The sequence below is a fragment of the Spinacia oleracea genome, chromosome 3 (assembly GCF_020520425.1).
Source record: "Spinacia oleracea cultivar Varoflay chromosome 3, BTI_SOV_V1, whole genome shotgun sequence".
NCBI classification, from domain to species: domain Eukaryota; kingdom Viridiplantae; phylum Streptophyta; class Magnoliopsida; order Caryophyllales; family Amaranthaceae; genus Spinacia; species Spinacia oleracea.
In genome coordinates, this window is record NC_079489.1 from 127,690,188 (window position 1) to 127,709,922 (window position 19,735).

A 19,735-nucleotide genomic window follows, 5' to 3' on the forward strand; every position below is an offset into this window, starting at 1 on the left:
TGTGTAACTAAGAAGTTTTAATTGTTTGTAAGTACTTGCCTCAGAAGCACATAGAATCCTATCATGTATATATGCATTTGAGTTATTTCATCCATATTCTATAGTCTTTCTTAGCATTTGAGATTTTATTTTCTGAACTACATACTATGTTCCCGTGGATGCCAAAGTAGATATATTTTTTCACATTTAGTGAAGAAGGTGATGAGAAAATAATCATGGCTCAACACCAACAAAAATGTAAAATATGGTAGGGAAATTTTGATGATATCAGTGTGTTCCTATTACCTTCTTTCGGATTATTTTCTCAAATAAGTCCTCCAATTTTTGGGTATTGAGGCTTTGTTCCTATTATCTTCTATGATTCTTGGTGTGATAAATCTGATAATAGTTTCGTAATATATATGTCTTGAAATAAAAAAGGAGTCTAATCAGTTTAGTTGTGCTAAATTCTTAGGCTTGGTTCATAGAACTTCCAACTGGTATTTTGGACTGTCTTTCCCCGGAGCAAGTCATGGAATCTCAGACAGAAGAGGAGTGCTTTCAGCTTGAAAGGCTTCTTCCTCCAACAGAAGTTGCTCTTCTGGATTGGGCTGTCAATCTGATGGCTGATGTTGCACAAGTTTGAACATATGAACAAGATAAATGCGTGCAATGTTGCTATGGTGTTTGCTCCAAACATGACTCATGTGAGCAAAAAAAAAGTTGTAATGTCCATTGCAGATACATATGATTATGATTCTTGGTGTGATAAATCTGATAACGTAATACACACGATATACTCTCTTGATTTGAATCAGCTCATATTGTATTTAAAAGTAAAAAGAAATTTGTTTGTGTTTATGTAGCCTAATGAACGTGATTGTTTCATGGAAGTGTATTTTCAGCATTCGGAAACAAAGTTGTGATAACACATTTTTTTTTAGTTTTTATGTAATATCGCACGCATCGCGTGCATATAAGACTAGTAAAATAATAAAGCAAGTGAGGTTGAAGTAAATATTTTAATCAAGTAAAACAAGTGGGGACCATTAAAATTTGGAGGACTGGGGGTTTTTTTAAAATTAATTGTTTAATGTGGTGGCACTAGTACAAAAATGCTCATTTGCATCGGCACTATTGCGTCGCTCATTTTGTTCTGTGACGCAAAAGAAGTTATTTCAGTTTTAAAATATAACTTGCGTCGGTTATTTATTAACATGCGAGGCAAATATATCTCACATAGTTCATTTTTATCATTTGCGTCACAGAAAAACCAATCTGCGACGCAGTTGAACAAGCGTTGCGTCGCACAAATGTTAACCAGTGACGCAATTATCCAAGCATTACTATTGTCGTATTCCGGGCCCACCACATTTTCGCGACCCCTTTGTTTCTCTCTCATCCTATTCTTTCCAGATCTGAAACCTCAAAACTTCTCCCCCTTGAAAATTGATCTTGTGCTTTCAGTCATCATCTCCTATAACCAGCAACCCATCCAAATCCTTCGATTTTCTCTGAAACATTAAGCTCTACGAAAATGGCTTGGTTCCGTCACGAACAAGGAGAAATCTAAGTAAATCTCGATTTCCGGTGGGCTGTATTTTGCGTTGTCGATCCGATAATATGGCTCTAATATTTCTAGGGTTTATCTTTCTAATATTATTTCCCTCAATCTCACGATCCACAGTCACGCACACAATCAAAAGATCTACAATTATGGCGACACCAAGAAACTCAAGCAGATCTGGTAAACTTCATTTCATCCTTTTTTCTTATTCAATTTCGTATTATGTACACAATTGTTAAATTAGAATCTGGATTGAATATTGATTGATTGTGTACAATATTCTGATACATACTTAATTTGTATTGTATTGAAATATTTTCTTGATTGACCGGTTATAATGTTAGTTTGATCTGTTAATTTTCTGGGTTGCTTTAAGTATAAATTAAAGTATTTTTTTATTTTTTTTGCCATTGAAATTTCCTTAATTGAGTTATTTTGAACCAATATTTAGTCCAACATTCGAGTAATTTTATCTTTGGAATTAGTGGGACGAAATGTACAGTGCCGACAGAGTCCCAGCTCCCTCCCAATTTTTGGCGTTTCTTAAAAATATGATGTTAAAGATGATTAAAATAGGGTGAAGTTTTGGAAGGACATTGAATACATAGCAGTGTCATTTATTCATCTGTACATATTTTGTTAACTGGTTTGTTTTGTTCTTGGTTTAGTTTTGACTCGAATTAGCCTAGGTCCCTGTTGACTATAAGATTAACTTTCTGCACCATATAAATTTTAGGTATTAGATGGTGGGAAAGTTGGCAATTTATTTATTCAATTAGTTAATGGTTCTTGTCGGACCGTCTGTAAGTAAAATTTTGCAGATAGATGTGAAGCCATGTACAATATGGCAACAACTGATTTTAATGCTTAGATAATTTATGGGGAAATATCTTTCCCTTGTTTGTAGTTGTAGATTATGCATCTGTTTAGACTGCTTTTTTCATAGGCAACCTCTTGGTTCTGTGAAAACTGGTTTATCATGTTGGTTCTGGTTGATTTGTGTTAATGTTTTTGCCGTCAATGAATCGATATCTGGCGGGGCTATTTTGTTAATTGGATAATTTTTTGTGATGTCTTTATGTCCCTCAATCTTGCAATCATATTCTATGAGTTTTTCATCTTCATCTGCCACTATATGTGGATATGAGTATATGACTATCGTAGTCATTTTTAATTCAAGAGCTGTCTTGTTTCTCTGGACGATCCTCTACTAGTCTTTCAATTTCCACCTCATGCTAGATACATGGATGCATTCCTTGACTCTGTAGATATGGTTCAATTTCATATTCTGCATTCTGCATTCATTACGAGATTCCTCTAATATATAATTCCTTATCGTGTCCAGTTTTCTTCTTGGTAGTTGCTACTCATATTTTCTTATTTCAGTTTCATGGGTGGGAGTTTGAATTTGGGTGACTTTCTTCATTGTTTAGAGACTTTAGACTTGTGAATGTTGAATTTAAAATGAGCGATAAAGATACTTGTTGTTAGACAGTATCCTGAGGGGTTTATGAGAGAAAAAAGTTCATTAAGAAATACAAACTGACGAGAAAGAGGGATTGTGAACATAATAGGGAGGATCAACTAGTTTCGTTCTCTTCAACATTTATTTGCAACTTGCAAGTCGAGGCTTATGGAAGAGAAGGTGGAGGGGTTAGTTATCTTCTTTTGGAGTCTAGCCCAAAACTATAACTTAATCTATATACACAATTTTTGAATTTTGGATCATTTTCTATCTATTATCAGAGACTCTTCTGCCCTATGACTATGAGATGGGTTATTGTAGTTGATCCAAAGAAGGTTTGGTTATGGATGGACATGGAGACTAGTAGGTACCACAGTATATCACACGGTTATCTAAATCCCCTCTAACATGGGAGAGGAAAATAGAATGTTTCTAAAAGTACTTATTCTAAATAAGATATAAGCTCATTTAGAAACTCCTCATATAGAGCCTTGGTGGTAGATAGTAATGAGATAGAATAGATAGTGTAGAGTAGACCACTGCCTTGAAGCTTCTGTAAATTGTGCTCTTTGGCACTAATCTCAATTATACCATGTTTCCAGTTTGAATTTGTCTTTGCTAGCCATAGGTCATTTGTTCTCGAACATTCATAGTGTGGTCTGTTTGAGATTGTGTTACCCTTTCTAATGTCTCAGACTGGCAGTTATCTAACATTGATGGTAATTTTGTGCCCTTTGCAGTTGAGGAATGTCATGGATCCACCACGGCATTATAAAAAGGGTGATTCAAAATCAAAGACATTGCCTAAATATTTCCAGGTAAATATCCTATCCTATCCCCTGAAATTAATGTCAATGAGGTTGCTTTCCTTTTAAAAAAAAATTGTTTAACTATGTAGGTGGGTACTGTAGTGGAGTCAGCATCAGATTATTTTTCTAGTAGGCTCAATAAAAAGGAGAGGAAGAGCAGAATTGTCGATGAGGTGCTTGCTGATGGCTCCCTTGCTCAATACCGGTAAGTCACCAAAATTTTACTCCGCTCAAAACTTGAATCTTATTAGTTTGCTGATACATTATACATTATACATACCATTTGATTTGTGTGCTCATTTGCTTAAATAACGGCTTCGTTTTTCGGAAAGGATACAAATGTTGCCTTTCAAGCCTTTGTTCATGAATCTTCTTAACACTCCCTCAATCCCTGAATAATGTGACACATTTGATTTGCGGTCACTATCAAGGAATCAAAAAATTACCATTACTGTCCTTCAGTTTTTAATTTTTTCTAATCTTCACCTTACCAATGTTGTCTTTATGAAATTTGTAGTTATGTCTATCATTAAGGTATTATGGTGCAGTTCAAATTTTATCCACCAGAACTAGATATAGAAACTCTAGAAAGTGGGCTTTTCTTTTTCCCCTTCTTCTGGGAATGTACTAAAATAGAAATGTTATTATTCTAGGACGGATATAGTACATGTTTCATTCTATTAGAATCTTCTAGATATCAACCCTTTGTTGTTTACCTCGTTTTGTTGTTTTCATAGGTCTTCTCTGCCGTTTTTATGGCTTATAATCTCTTTACATGATTTCTTATTTATGGAAATTTTGATCTATATTGTACATGTCAATCTTAGGTTGATTTTCTCCATTGAAATTTCCCATGCATTGGGAGCTAAACCAGTGAACAACCATTTTTTGTTATAAAACAGACAAGTACATCTATTGCCGGAAGGGACATTATTTAAAAACTACGCTCTTAAAATTCCTGATGGTTTGTTTACTTTGGATTCATAAAAGGTTCTCGTTTTATTTTGACCTGTGCAGTTTTCAGTACTGAACCTCTTGCTTGTGATCCATCAACGCTTCCAAAATATCCACCAACTAAGGAGATGGATGCCAAACGACGTGCTGACGAAGCACGAAGGTCAGTAGCAAGCATTATTTATATGTTGTATGATTGGCCCAAGTGTCATGAGAAACTATGTATTTAGCATGTCAATCATCATATCTCTTCTTTTCACTTTCTTATTGGAAGAATGGTCTTAAGTTCTTCTGTTCAGTTCATTCTAAAATTTTGAAAAAGGGATATTTAGTACGAAGTATATATTTTTTGTCAGTTTCAAATTAATCTGACTTGTATTCACACCTTGAAAAAATAGAACAGTTTTCTGCCTCTGGCCGGACTCAAACGTACATTTTCTTTTCTAGTCCCAAATGGGTATAATAGCTTATTGAAATGTTAGATTATCTGACATATTTCTCTCCTAATTCTTCACTTCTTCCTTTGACCGTCTATGATCGTGCATTAGACAATGACAGCCCGAACCACCACAAACAGATGATTATTATAAGCATATTTTGATGATCAATTTGATAAATTAAACTTGAAAACTAATATCACTATAACCTTATCAGCTTCTGGAAAAGATGGTTTCTGGTAGATATTTGGGAGAAATTGTGAGGAGAATTTTTCTACAGGTAGCTGATGATGCTGCACTTTTTGGTGACAATTGTACCTCCCAAACTTCAATAGCATTATGTATTGGGGTATGAATGAGAATTCCAATCAGTCTTCTTTTGTAGATAATTTGTAATGTTATGTTGTTGCAAGTAGCAATGCATTCTTGAGGCCTAAATCAATATGGAATTTGCAGGACGGATATTGTTTCAGCGATGCATGGTGACAAATCCGCTGACTTAAGTGTGGTTGGAAAATGCCTAGAGAAGGTTTTAGAGGAGTCTCGTTTTGCGAATAAGTTTGTGCTACCATATAAGGAAGTCCATGAAGACTCCAGTAACACTTTTTTTGGGATGGGTCCTTGCATGGATTTCCCCTATAGAATATTATAACCGTAAGGTCTAGATGTTGGTGCTCCGGTATATCTTTCCGGCTTCGATACCATATTTTTGTTCTTTTGATAATTTCTGTAACTTTTAACATTCTAGAATTTTGTTTAAATTGAATGTCACTATATTTGCATTTTGTGTTTTGGTAGTATTAAAAGCTGCTTATTTTATTTAATCTGTCGATTAAATAAAATCAGCAGCATTTTTTTTTAAATATCCAAAAAGTCATTTGCGTCGCTCTTTTAGTAAAACAGCGACGCAAATGACTTTTCAGCATTTTTTCAAAAATGTCATTTGCATCGCACTTTTAGCTATTGTGCGTGGCAAATGACTTACTTTATTGGCGCTCAAATTGTCATTTGCGTCGCACATTTAGCTATTGTGCGTGGCAAATGACTTATATTTTTGGCGCCTGAAAAGTCATTTGCGTCGCACATTAAGCTAATGTGCGTGGCAAATGACTTTTCAACATGGTGCCTGAAAAGTCATTTGCCTCGCACATTTGCTTAATGTGCGACGCAAATAAGGGTCATTTGCTACGCACAAATGTGCGACGCAGATGACTTTTAGTCATTTGCGTCGAGAGCTTTTGCCACGCACAATGTGCGACGCAAATGCACTTAAATGTGCGATGCAAATGACCCTTTTTCCACTAGTGTGGTGAGTCATAAGGTAAATTAAATATGAGTATATTAGATGGCGGGATAGCAAAGTTACTAAAAATAAAGTGTGACTCTTAATAAAATACGGCAAAAAATGATAAATGTTGCTCCTAATAAAATACGGAGGGAGTATGTGTATTTGGGATGTCAATTAAGTTTGTCTCACACCTCTTTTAGTATATTTTCTCACTTGATTTATTTCTCTCTTCAAAAGATCTTGCGCGCACTAGGTGTATAATAAATTTATTGTACACTAAGATAACTTTTACCTAATTTTTTGTAACTTTAACCTAGTTTTGATTAACTTTTATATTAGTAATAAAAAAGTTGATAGATAAACATTTTAATGGGTTAAATGATTAATTTTATACATTATTTGTCATTTTAAAGAAATAAGTTTTACTAAATTTAAAAAAATTATCACTAAAAAATACATAACTTTTACATATATAAGTTTAACATTTAAGCATTTTGAGTTAACTTTTACTCCGGTGTACAATATTTATTGTACACCCATTGTAAATAAGAATTTGTGTTCTCTCTTTCTCTTTCCTCATGTGCTCAACTTTACGAGTCCATATGCACAAAATTTTCTAAGTATTAATAAGATTAAATTTAATTATGAGATAATCTTTACGGGGCAAAAAAATACTCTGTATAACAATTATGTTCTAGATAAAATTTCAATAGTAATCCAGTGTACAATAATAAGTGGATTGCGGAGTTTGCGGTTGAGAAATTTCAATCAATTTAGTCGAACAACTTGATAATAGCTTAGTGGGCCGAAGTTAATAATTGGACTACTATTGGAGGGCACATGTTTAGTACGGATCACAAGCAAATTCCAAAAGGTCCGGGCCCAATGTAATTTGTTAGAAAGGCTTGCCTGTGGGTAGATGTTTTCTACTTTTCCTGGAGACTAGTTGTTGGATCGTGCGCTAGCACGCACGATCCCCCAAGGTGTAGAATTGTTTTGTAAAACGATATTTATAAAGTTATGGCGAATGCTAGGAAAACAAAGTTAAAGTTCGATTTCTCTCTAAAAAAAATAAATCCTAAAGCTCGATTTGCTCGTGATTGATAATATGCGATTTATAAATACTTTTACAAGAGGTGTTATCGATATTTTAGGTCGAAAATGAAAGGGGGGGCGTCTTAGAGAAAAGCAAAGACATTTGAAAGGGTGAAAATAGTCATTACACTATTGTTAAGAATAATACAAAAAAAACAAAGAAGGAAATTGGGGATATGTACGTAATTGCACTATTGAGTGAATAGTAATAGAATTTCAAGACTTTATAAGTGTTAGGATTTGAAATAAAGCGGTAAGCAACTTTGGGCGATCTCCTGTAAGAAAGATAATTGGTACATAGGGCTCGGCAAAACAATTCGAGAAATCATATATCCAAAATCTGATCCAAAAATGTCTGTATCCGAATCAATATGGTTATCGGTTCGGGTACTCGATTCGAAATTCGGGTATTGGATATGGTTACAGATATCGTTATACAAATAACGGGTACCCGATAATGATCTGATAAACCGTTTTTTAAAGTTTTTCCCAATTAAAATATTTTTCCCCAATAGCCCCAAAATCCTAAATGCTAATCATCAATGTATAATTTGAGTAAATTGTAATTTCCTTAGTAATATAGTCAAAATCATGTGCTAATGTTGGTATTTAGTGTTGAACGATATTACATTAATCTAGTTATTATATGTCTATTTTTTCCACTTGGATATTATAATAGGTACCCGATATCTGATCCGAAAGTTTGGGTATCCGAAGTACCAGTGTAACACCCCCAAATTTGGACATATTATATAATCATTAATCAAAAACCCTGTTTTTATTTCATAAAACCACCATCCAAACCTTGGAAGTGTCACTGCTACATTTATTCTCCATAGAAAATAAATGCAAAAGCAACAAAACAATTTTAAATCATTCAAGTCAAAATTAATTAAGTGGTCTAAAAAGTGGCCAATAAATATTACAACCAATTCCCATAAAATAAATAACAGAATCCAACTGAAACTGAAATATAAATTGCCTCTTGACTAGGTGATTATTCTAAGCGTTTCCTCACTCATGGCTAAGTACCTTTACCAACGTGCAAATAAAAATAGAAAAGAGACAAGAGAGACAAACTCCCGAAAATCAGAAAAACGGAGTAATTCCAAATCCATCTCGTAAAATAAATAATTTTAGTTTGAAAACGTTTTGAGTATATAAAATAAGTAAATAAACAACAAGTGTCAATTTAATAATTTCATTATTAAACTTATCACATAAGATAAATATTAATTAAGTGAGGGAAAGAGAACGCTAAGGGTCGCGCGTTACCCTTGAAAATGGCCAAAGTAAGATGAGTACAGAATGATCCTAGTGTGCACACCCCTCACTAATTGACTATAATAGAATTAGGCGGAAGACTAAGCAAAAAATTTAACAGAATAATAGAAATCTACTAAAAGTCTACCGGGTCTCCACTAAAATGCATCGATAGAACAACATTTAGAAGGACAACCTGTTCTTAACCCTTACGGACTTTTCCCTCTAAAATTACACTTTACGTAATTAGTATTTTAACAAGGCCCGAGTACAAATAGTCACAACCTAAAACCACAGTAACAAATCACGTACGACCCAAATTAATAACATCACTCTAATCAAATATTGCCAGCTAAAAGCCAAAGTTATATAACATGCACCAATAATATATATGCTTTACATCATTTATCACTATCATCAATATGTAAGCTTGCACCCAAGCTGCTGAGTATTCAGCGAGCTTGCAAGATGCATAAGCACTTCAACTCGCAAACTGACGAATAATCTTTTCATAAATATAAATGTAATAGTTCAAGTAACCTCTTCATAATACTATTAGTATTAAACATGTCAATAAACTTAAATCACATGGTTCACCTACACGACGCATAATCTCCTTAACGCATAATAACACAAGCATATCCAAAATACGTTTTCTAACGGGGCCTAAAGATAATGGACATTGAAAATTACCTTGAACGTGCGTGATTTCTCAAAGTACGAAGTCTTCAAAAGAGTCACCTAATAGTCCCCATCCACAATTAAATAACAAGATATCCTAAATTAGTCATTCTACTAATATCAAAGTTAGTGTTAGCCTAGTTTTGTAGGCTTCTCGGTTAACAAATAGATTATTAAACACCTCTAACAAATCGTTTATAAGGTAAAATAATAATAGTCATACATTTTGAGTAGCTGATCGAAAAAACTATCGGAGTGTAATGAACAATAATCTTATAAAACAAAGTTAGTAATAAGAAGGAATTAAAACGTTAGAGCTATCTTTATTTTAGGCTCAAACAAATCCAATGCTTCTCTTTTATTAAAACCCAAACCTTTACAAATCTGTTCTAATGTCAAATTATTTAAAACACGAATTCAACAAGACATTATCATTTAGCATTAGAATGGATGATATTTTCTTTAACTCATTAAAACAAGCTTTTAGGTTGGAAATAATACCAGAGTAAAATATCAAACCGTCGACGAGGAGAACGAGAGGTGAATGAATTCAATTGGTCTACGAGGCAACGAGATTGATTATTGCAGTGATGGAAAGTGTGGCATTCCCGATGAGTTTATGACAATGATGATCTAGGCTCAAGTTAATGGTGATTGATGCTTGACGGTAGCGAGGATGTACGAGAGAATGAGGAAGACAACGTATTGGGTCAAAGCAATCAAAGCACGACAATTTAAGGTCTTGAGGTATTTATACGTGATTAGGGTTTTAGTTAGTCAAAAATAAATAAATTAAATCCAAAATTATTCTTTATTTATTCAACTAAAATAAATAAATAAAACTCTTTCCTTAAACCCAGGAACTCATTTAAAACAAAATTCAATTTAATTTATTTTAATTATTTTATCGAAAAATACCAAAATTTTGGGTATTACAACGGGTACCCGAACTAATGCACGTTGCATGTTAAAATTACTGTTTTGACAATACCAGATATAATACGGTAAAGAGTAGTGGGATAAATTAGCAATACATAAAAGATGAGAGAGAAAGGGAGAGAGAGAGAGATAAAGTGAGAGAGGGAAAGGGAGACCGCAACGGCTGGATTACAGTCATGCGAAGGAAGCCGCAACCCAACCGCCAACCTTTCCGTCGCCTCTAGCCACCAGAACAACCTACATCAAGTACCTTCCCCCCCGTTTCGACGGGGCAGACGTACAACAAATCTTCACCCGCTACGAGACCATCCTTCACACCACCACACCAAAACCAACAAACCCAAACCACTGGTTCCAATATGCTTTCGTGAAGTTCAATTCCAAAGTGTCCCTCTAGCAAGCTATTACCGGCGAAAATGGCAGACTCATGGAGGGTAGAAGACTGGTCGTTGAACCAGCGAAATCCGACACCAAAAAACCCCCAACCACACCAGCCCTAGCCCACCGCAATAACCAAAAAATATACAACACCTCAGCAGCACTACAGACCGAAAGCATCCACCTGTTACCACATGTCATTCAAAGATATAGTTGTAACCCCCATACCTCTACCCATAAGCCATCAACATGGAGCGCCAGAGCCAAAATCCTCTGCACCCAACTTACCCCCACCTCCCCCCCTCCTCCGCTACTAGAACAAAACCCCTTAACCCCTTCCACAAACGTCTATCTCACCCTACAAGAAATGGAGCCCCAACCGGATTTCATAAATAACACAATGAGCCAAGAAAGGATTATGAGCTCTGGAGTCCTTGGTGAGGAAGTTGAACTGACCAAGAATGGTCTGAAAGTAGGTGACCTAGACAACGAGGATGCAAGGTTGCTAAAGATGAATATATGCTCCGAGAACAAAGACCTTCTAGCCCATAGCATGATTGGTGTTGCCAACTCATCATCGCCTTGCTCATACATCCTTGATCAGATCCTCGCAGAAGGGGTAAATTATATCAAAATCACACCGATGGGTGGCCCCCTCCACCTCATTACCTTCGAATCCATCGAAGACAAAAACGCCATGATGGAAAGCCAATGGTTGACAAGATGGTTCATGGAACTCAGGAACCCGAATGACACTTGCTCTGCAAAATGGAGAGAAACATGGATCTTTGTATACGTCGTTCCCCTCGCCGCCTGGTCCTACGACAACCTTCTCAAAATTGGAAGGGTTTTTGGCAGGGTCCTCTCAGTCATACATAACACTTACGACTATGCCAAAATTCTGGTTATGACCGATTGTTTGTTCAAGATAAACTGCAAAATGGGCCTCGTCATTGATGGAAAAAATCGAAAATATTCATTTAGGAACAACCGCAATCTATCCAACACCACATACCCAGAACTGAAACCACCAGCTCCACCCCAGGCGGCGGTCAGAACGATAAGGCTAACGCAGACCGCATTCACACCAGCAACCCCTATGTCGAAAATGGCTAATCATCTCCCACCCTTTCTGGGGATGCCTGGGTTCTAAAAAGACTTTTCGTGCCCCAAAAAATTGACCATTGCAGCCCCACACCAAAAAACCACGCTGACTCATCTTTCCAATATAATAATTCCCAACATTTCCTCATTAATAGTCGCCATTAAATGCCATAATCCCGTTTCCCAGTACTGAGAGACCCCACCAGCCCCCATCCACATCACCTACCCATATACACCCGAACCCACCCATCTTATCCCCCCAAATAAAAAATTACAATAGATTTGGAATTCTGACCATATCAAAAAAACCCAGCCCACCAAACTCGTACAACTCTGACCCACTAGCCCGACTTCGAGGATTGTGTCCCATTGTCTGTCAAACTGGAAAATGAAAGAAAGCGTCAGAAGAAATTGAAGAAAAAGAAAGCCAAAGCCACCCTCACCTCCTCGAGCACTGGGCCTATCATTGGGCCATCCAACATGTGCGCAGATAGCATTCTGGATCTTGCACAATCTTTGGGTCTCACTTATGACGGCCCACTCGGTGAACTCAAAGAAAGGATTGAGAACATCATCTCAACCATTGCTAAGAAGTACCATTACAAATTATTTGTGTTATTGGTACTGACATATATTGTGTTGGTACTAAAAATAATTTTATTTGAGATGTGGACACAAGTCATTTGAGGTTTAGCAATCCTAACCGACTCAACCTAATTAGTCAACCTCCTCCCCAAAATCAACCTACCTCCCCAAAATCAACTGCTCACCCAGATAATCGCTCAACCTCTCGGAATCCCTCAATTTCGTCTATAGTATGTTAGCTAAAGCGATCCCCTCAATTTTGTCTATAATCTATTAGAAATCCTCTCATTTTTTGCAATATATAATGATGGGAATCCTAGATTGATTGTCTTCACAAATCCCCAAAGATAACCATCTCAAGCTTCTACAAATTAGTGTAGAAATTCGCTCTGAGTTGTGGGTTTTAGGAGTTACAGCTTCTTTGGTTTGTCAGAAAGTTCGCCCAATTCACTCGAAGAAAATCTCGAAGGTTTTTTTCTTCTTTTCAGATTGATTAATATGATTTCTTTGTGATTCTTCTGTTTATTGTGGTTTTTGCAAATTCTTGTTGGATTAGAAGTAAGGAAGATAGAACTCTTTGCTAATTGTAGTTATTTGGTTTTTGAATTTTGCAATTGGCGTGACAGAGGGTGATAGACTGAAAGAGAATGCTGAAGAGAGAGTCTAAGATAGACATGTTATTCAGACCAAATTTGAAACTTTTTCCTCTGGGATAGTGGGGCAACCCCTTGCTAATTAATAAATCAGCTTCCACTTGGGACTTTGGGAGTTTATTCTGGTTGTATCTAGTTTTAGTCCAGGTAAAGTGGGGATATCCTGTATTTTCTCTAGTCCTGTTGCTTAAATAGAAAAGTGGTACAAAAATCCATTTTTGTCACCCAAGTCTCAGAAAGAATTGTCTTGTTTGTCTATTTTCAGATATAAATTAATTTGTACTGACTGGTTCATATGTATATTGTTTGGAGTGGATGCTTGACCTATTACCTTTGGTTTATATTTTTGATTGATATGTAGACATCTTGCTATAATAGTGTTGCCTTATGTTGTTGAGGTAATTATGCAACAATGATGTTGTTTTCAATGAAGTGCACTGAATGTCTACTAATTTTGAAATGTGTTACCTTGGAATTCAATAAGAAATTCAATAGGAAATATGCGTTGTTGTGGTTGCTGGTTCAATTTGTAGTTTGACTAGCTGGTTTTCATTATTTGCAATGTGACAGTTATAGAACGTTGAAGCAGCTCTTTGTATCATAAGGATGGGTTTTCTTCATGGCATGGAGGGAGAGAGATTGAGCCTTTTCTTTTGTTTCCAACATTTTAGATTAGTTGTCTGAATATATACAGACACAATTCTCTTTTAGAGTTATTTGTATTTGTTGTCGACTTGTTGGAACTTGTCATTTTATTGCCGTTGAGAATAACCATTAGGTTTCGTTTTGAAGTGTATCCTCTTCCATGAAACGTTTTTGGGATTTTTTTAAGAAGTTATTTATTCTGATTTGGCTCCCGCTTTAATATTTGGAAGAGGATTTTGTTCTTTGTACTCTGTGGCAGAGAAACTTAACAAAGGTTCTAACGTGGGTGTTTTTCCTTGTAACAGAAAGTTACTTGTAGCTGGTGAATTGAAAAGAAAGAGAAGCCACACAGTTGTTTGTTAATAGTTCATGATAGGAATTCTGGGAATCTTGCTCAAAACTGGCAACTTAGTGTATCTGGTTGATACCGGTTATGATTCACAACAGAACTCAGATAAATCTTAGGATATTGATCCAATTTCAGAAGGTGTGTAATTACATCCCTGTTTCATTTTTTTCCATTTTCTTTTTGCTAATTAGGAACATGAATCCAGGAATACATAAATAGTTAGTTCTTAGTATGTTTAAGGTGTGTTTGGTTAGCATCTTATTACTGTCTAAAATTCAGTATGAGTAAAATTTGTCGTTGTTTCACTTTGGTGATGTCCTTCAAATGGCATGTTAAGATCACAAGATTACAAGTTTTTACAGTTTGTTAGTTTTGTTCTCATGTACTGGAATCAACAGTGTTTTTTTTTATCTCCAATTTGTTTCTGATAGAAAATCTATGCAAAACATAGAGTTGTGTTTGTAAGTGTTTTGATTTTTTTTCATTTAAAATAATATCCTAGGTAAATTATATTGTTAACTAGTTCATATTTAAATTATATGCTATATCAAGGTTCAAGAATGATCATAACGTTTACTTATAAATATTTCCTTATATACGACGTATATTAATAATTATATATCTTATTACTATACTATTTTCATATAGATATGGATACAAAGTTGGATCGATCTACCCATTGGCCAACCTAAATATGTTGATCGTCGTTTGTTTTCTCAATATTTGAGGATTATTAGCTTCTATGCCTCACATGTAGCACTCTTAGCTCAAGCTTTGTAATCTCACGACCATTTATGTAAACTCCGGTGTTTCCTCTGCTTGCCTCTGGACTCAGTTTTCCACTGAAACTCAATTTGAACTGATGATTCTGTTCGGTTTCTCTCCCTCTTGCGGTGTAAAAAAATAAGTTCAGTGAAATAACACCATTGCTAACTGTATGTAAACATTTAAAAACAAAAACTGACCTTTCCCCAGAGGCCAAACTCTCTGTCGTACCAATATCTCTCAGGCTTTAACTTTTACAGTGGCAAAGGACAACCAAGTAGCTCACCCATTTCATCTGATGGTATGGAAGGAGAACAAGTCTGCTCTAAGCTATGAAACATATTCTAACAAGGATTCTGGTTGAGCTCCTTGGCTTGCCACTTTCATCAAGTTGTGTTTTGCCAACGATACCGTATAACTAGTCATGTAAAGTCATAAACCTTGCAATGTAGGTTGATTGTGGCATACAGGTTACTGCCTCCTGTATGAAAATGCTCTTCTGCTCCATTTTTTACTGTCTTCTGCCATCCTCTTATCACAGTTATTAGTGAAAATTTCTGTCAGCTGGGAGGTGGGGAGGAAATGTAATGAATAGTGGAAATGTCCGAGTTGTGTAGGTTGATCAGTCATCTTTTTTGACACAGTCATACTATCTAACACTGTTTTACTCATATTGCGTGTTATTACTACTCGGAAAAGGGAGTCAGCAATCAAATGCTTACTAACAGAGATTAATTATATTTATAGTCAAATTTCATTACAAGTTTTGCAATCCGCATTTAAGGATCATTTCCAATGAACTTAAAGGATCACTTTTATTATATGAGATTTAGACTGAATTAAATTGGTTCAGTAACTGTATTATTAATAAGATAGCAAGAAATATGTGTAAATAGAATCACGCGTAAACCAGGGAGAGTCTCATTACTACTACGTAGTTAGGAGTAGGTTGTGTACATGGACTTCACGTACCGTGCCGAGACAGGAGTCTATTTACTCTTTAGAGGCATTGCCTTAATGTTATAATGTGATTGTGAGTGATTTGTTATCCTGTATACAGATGATTTTTTTTCTTCTTCTCTAACCTAGCCGAGGCATGCATTGAAGCCAACCTTGTGAGTGCTAGATGAACGACTAAAATCGTAGAATAGCTGATAAAATGAAATTGATATGAGCATGATTCAATCTCTGTCTCGCAGCTTTTTGTTTTTGAGGTCAATACTTTAGTTACTCTCTAGTCTATAGACTATAGTATCCTGATGTTACAGAATTATGTTTTCCTGTTAAGGTGGGCGATTTTGGGCTGGCGAGGTGGCAACCTGATGGAGACACTGGGGTCGAAACAAGAGTGATAGGCACATTTGGGTATGTCTTCTCTTCGATTTATTCGACGTATCATACTTTTTATACATGCTGGTTGAGTTAATCTCATCTCTATTTTCTTATGTATTGCAGGTAACTAGCTCCAGAGTACGCACAAACTGGACAAATCACAGAAAAGGCAGATGTCTATTCCTTCGGTGTTGTACTTGTTGAGCTTCTAACAGGAAGAAAGGTTGTTGATCTAACTCGATGCAAAGGCCAGCAGTGCCTTACTGAATGGGTATAAAATTCTGTCATTTGTTGTTTCTTTCTTCAACTGTGGTTTGCTTTGTTTTTTGAATTAGTATATGGTGTCTTATTACTTAAACAGGCACGACCCCTTATGGAAGAAGGTGCTATTGAGGAGCTAATCGACCCTCGTCTTGATAACCGGTATTTAGAACCAGAAGTCATTTGCCTTATGCATGCTGCATCCTTGTGCATTCGACGAGACCCTCACTCCAGACCTCGGATGTCACAGGTAATAAAACATGCCTTTATTGTTGTGGTTAAAAGTTTTTATTGTTACACAGACCTCGGATGTCACAGGTAAGTCTTTATTGTTGTGGTTTCTAACCTCATCGGAAATGGTTATGCTTAGTGTTTGAATCAACTTATATGTTTAAAAACCCTAGCTGACGCCAACTGTTTTTATAGGCTAATATTAAACACGACTCTCATGATCTTGTGATCCAGGCCCCAGGAATCCTTCCACACCATCTCCCAGAGTTGCATGTAGAAAGCTTGTATCTTCTTTCCGATGCCACTCTCTTAAAAAGATAGAAGAAGTTGATATTGACACTGAGCAATTGCAGCAACCAGATGATAGTCCTTCTCGGGACTTAAATTGTATATGTAGCTCATATTTGTTTGACATGGGAAGCACTTCACAGTCTATGCACACGGAAGAGGCAGAATGTCAGGCTAAGAATCCTTCTTGTTATAACCACTATGCACAGCTATATCGGCAGTTTGAGTGGTTGTTGCAGACACTTATTGAAAATAAGCCTTTTGAGCAGGTCCAAGAGTAGAAGCCGAGATTCTTTGTCCAAGCCACTACAGGTTCGAAGGTGCAAGGTAAGATCCCGTTCAGACATCAATCTTGACCTTCTACACATTCTTGAGGATGGACAAGAAAAAAGCCGGTGGGGTTTGCTATCTGTTTAGAAGTCAGAACCAAATGACTACGCCTCTCCAACAAGTTCAATCACTTGCAGAAAAGGTATTGAATGTCAAATTCAAGTTTATTCTTAGCATGCAATGGAAGTAAACATTAGTTGTAAGAATTTATAAATTTACAAGTGCCCTTGATAGTTTGACTTCCTACATGATTATACATTCAGGAACATGTCTAGTGCATCATAAACATAATATTAGATAATAATCTTGATGATAATATTTTAGATAATAACCTTGATGATAATCTTGATGATCTTAATAAAATATGATGTTCCTTTAGGGATCTTAATAAGAGCACACATTATCATCGAACAATAAAATATGATGTTCCTTTAGGGATCAGAAACATCATAAACAACATAAGGGTATAATCTAATAGGTGTGCAAAATTACATAATCATCAAGGTTAATTTAATTATATGCTGGCAGCTATTGGTATTAAATACTAGCATTTCGACTTTCCATTATCTTTCACAAAGAGAGGTTTGATTTGGGATAAGTGAGAGTGAATGCTAGGTAGAGCATAGTTGATCTTATTGATGCCATTTGCTTTTGTTCTTGTGTTGTCAAATGTTTTAGTATGGAGATGAATGTTGAATATGGCCCGAGTTATGGACGGTGATTATGATGTATTGTTGGTCCTTTTGATGATATTTAATCTGTATTATTATTTCAATTCGCTTATTTGACTGTTTCATTTTTACAAGCTAAGGGATTTGATTTTTATTTCAATTCACTTATTCTTTATCATTTATCTCTCACCAACAGAAAAATATATAATAAGTTTCAGGATCCTTACAGAGCTCCTGCATGAATCAAGCACAGAGATATCGGTGTTTACAAGGTTTTCTGCACAGTTGATGCTCTCTCGTTTCCTTTTAAAAGGAAAAGAAATACTCTATTGTTGCTTCATAAACTCAAGTTAGTTACTGCATTTTCCTATTTCCTTACAGATTTTTGGTACCTGAATATCACTCTTGCTCACTTATTTCAGGTTTTGGACAATTATGTCTTGGAGAATTCCTGTAGTGAAAAAGGTGTTATAATGTCTGTCAATGGTGTTGGTATAGAAATGCATCATGGGGATTCCCGGTTTCTACAGCTGGATCTAAAACTACTGTCCGCAAGAAAGCCGAACTCTTATAAGTCAGTAACATCTCCGTCCTAGCTAGATTAGTAACTATGTGTGTGCTCTTCTCTGTAGCCGACACTACTGATTCTTCCATTAAGAAATAGACCATCTGAACAGAAGAGCTGGATTTTATGATGGACAAAGTCGGGTAGTTTTCTTTTTCGATGGATGTTTTTTGTTGTTTGCCTGAGGTTGTTTTGAGGCTGGAAAAACGATGTTTTGGTTTTTAAATTGGTTATTAGATTGCTTATTTACCAAAGAAACATATGTTTGACACATTAAATTTTCTTTGCAGATATTGTTGATTCAAGTGTAAATGGTAAAATGTGATCAAGAGATCAACAAGTTATCTTAAAACAAGCTAGCACGGGGATAAGATTTACTCGGTTAATTAGTCCTAGTTAATTAGGAAGTTATTTGGACTATCTTGATTAATGTATAAAAAATCATGCGAGGAATTGTTTTTATTTCAGCTTCATTAGAAGTACGGTGCAAATTATCGTACGGATGGTATTATCACTATTTGTATGTTACATTATTGCTAATAAATTAAAGCAGCTTTATGATAACATAGTATATATTTATTTATATTTGATTGTGCTTTTATTTGTGCTCAATATATATTTTTAGAGAAAATTCATTGTTGATATATAGTATCAAATTGTGACGCTTAGAAGAGTCTAAATTTGTTTGGCGGTAAAAATATAGTATCAAATTGTGACCCTCAAAAGGTCTTGATTTGGGGGAACGAAAATATAAACACGAGAAATGACGGAGCAAAGAGTCGAAAGAGCGCGAAAGTGGAGCAAATAGCGACGAAATATGGTGTCGAAATATTTCGACATAATAAAGCGCCGACATATGGAAAATAGTGACGGAGAAAAGCGTCTTAATGGAGTAAATATCGACGCCACAGAGCGTCGAAAATATCGACTGTGAATATTTCGTCCTACAAACGAAGCGTCGATATGCTATTTTTCGCCGTTTCAAGGCGTCGATATATGACCCAAAAAGCGTCGAAAAGTGCTGTGTTTTCCTGTAGTAAGGGTAACACTTAGCTTCCAATGCATCGTGCGTGCAAGGTTCGTGAGCGATTTTCATAAAAA

General features: G+C 35.7%; 1 long non-coding RNA gene across 9 annotated transcripts; it reads left to right on the forward strand.

Moving 5' to 3' along the window:
- The first annotated feature begins 12,645 nt into the window (after nucleotides 1-12,645).
- Nucleotides 12,646-19,198, forward strand: LOC110802596 (uncharacterized). 9 transcript variants are annotated; one of them, XR_008931000.1, is made up of 9 exons: nucleotides 12,648-13,013; nucleotides 14,148-14,329; nucleotides 16,245-16,321; nucleotides 16,412-16,559; nucleotides 16,650-16,799; nucleotides 17,015-17,236; nucleotides 17,338-18,341; nucleotides 18,492-18,777; nucleotides 18,925-19,198. It is a non-coding gene; the product is annotated as an uncharacterized lncRNA (long non-coding RNA). The 9 variants fall into 9 exon arrangements; XR_008931001.1 differs by having other exon boundaries at nucleotides 12,652-13,013; nucleotides 17,015-17,540; nucleotides 18,266-18,341; XR_002537247.2 differs by having other exon boundaries at nucleotides 12,652-13,013; nucleotides 17,015-17,540; nucleotides 18,288-18,341.
- Nucleotides 19,199-19,735: the final 537 nt, after the last annotated feature.